Below are 1,336 nucleotides of genomic sequence, written 5' to 3' on the forward strand. Positions count from 1 at the left end.
TCCAAAAAGTCCAAATTGAAATCATATATCAAGGACCTTTTTTGACCACAATGATAAGAAACCAGAAATAAATTATAAGAAAAAAATCTAGAAATAACACAAATACCTGAAACCTAAGCAACATGCTATTAAACAATGAAAGGGTCAACCAAAAAATCAAAGAGAAAATTTAAAATGCATGCAAATGAAAATGAAAACACAATGGTACAAAATCTTCAGGATGCAGTGAAAGCAATTCTAAGAGATAAATTTAAAGCAATACAGGCCTACCTCGAAAAGCAAGAAAATTTTGAGATACCCTAACTTGCACCTAAAAGAGCTAGAAAAAAAAAAAATGAATAAAGCCTAAAGCTAGTAGAAGGAAGAAAATAATAAAAATTAGAGCAGAAATAAATGAAAGAGACTAAAAAAAAAAAAAAAGAGAGAGAGAGAGAAGGTCAATGAGACCAGGAGCTGGTTCTTTAAAATGAACAACAAAATTGATAAGCCTTTAGCCAGACACAAGAAAAAACAGGACCCAAATAAAATCAGAAGTAAAGGAGGGAAGAATGCAGGCGGGCGGCAACAGGGAGCTGGAGGCCAAGAATTATTTGGAAAAACATTGGATTATGGAGTTGCTGAACTATCTCACCAGTGCCCTGCTCTTTTTCCAGCCAGAAAAGCCAAAAGAGTATTTAATATCTATATTGGAATGACTGAGAATTGCCAAAATAACAGGCGTGGCTTTTCCTTTCTTTATGGATCACTCTAACATTGTGTCTATGTTTGAGATGATGGACACTTCAAAAAGGCACGATATTATTTGTGCAGTACAAAGAAGGCGTAAAAACTCTGGGTCTGTTGAATGAAGATGAAGTTTTAAAAGATGATGGACATGTAATAACTTTGGAAAAATTCAGATCTGTAGTGAACAAGAGGACTGAGAAATATGGTCAGGCAAGAATATACAATGGGGAAAAGACAGTCTCTTCATCAAATTCTATTGAGAAAACTGGACAGTTACATGTGAAAGAATATAAGTGGGTTACTATCTTACACCACATGTAAAAATAAGTTCAAAATTATTTAAACACCTAAATGTAAGACTTGAAACCATAAAGGCAAAAGCTAAAATAAACAAATGGGATTACATCAAACTAAAAAGCTTTGCACAGTGAAGGAAACCATAACAAAACAAAAAGACAACATCCTGAATGGGAGAAGATATTTGCAACTCATACATCAGATAAGGAGTTGATATCCAAAATAAAGAACTTATACAACTTAATATAAAAAAAAAAACGATTAAAAATGGGCAGAGGATTTGAATAGACATTTTTCCAAATAAGACAAGAGA

At 32.9% G+C, this 1,336-nt stretch overlaps 1 pseudogene; it reads left to right on the plus strand.

The window, feature by feature from the left end:
• The first annotated feature begins 548 nt into the window (after nucleotides 1-548).
• Nucleotides 549-1,047, plus strand: LOC116642726 (annotated as a pseudogene).
• The last annotated feature ends 289 nt before the right edge of the window (nucleotides 1,048-1,336 follow it).

The sequence above is a fragment of the Phoca vitulina genome, unplaced genomic scaffold (genome assembly GCF_004348235.1).
Source record: "Phoca vitulina isolate PV1807 unplaced genomic scaffold, GSC_HSeal_1.0 scaffold24, whole genome shotgun sequence".
Classification (NCBI taxonomy): Eukaryota; Metazoa; Chordata; class Mammalia; order Carnivora; family Phocidae; genus Phoca; species Phoca vitulina.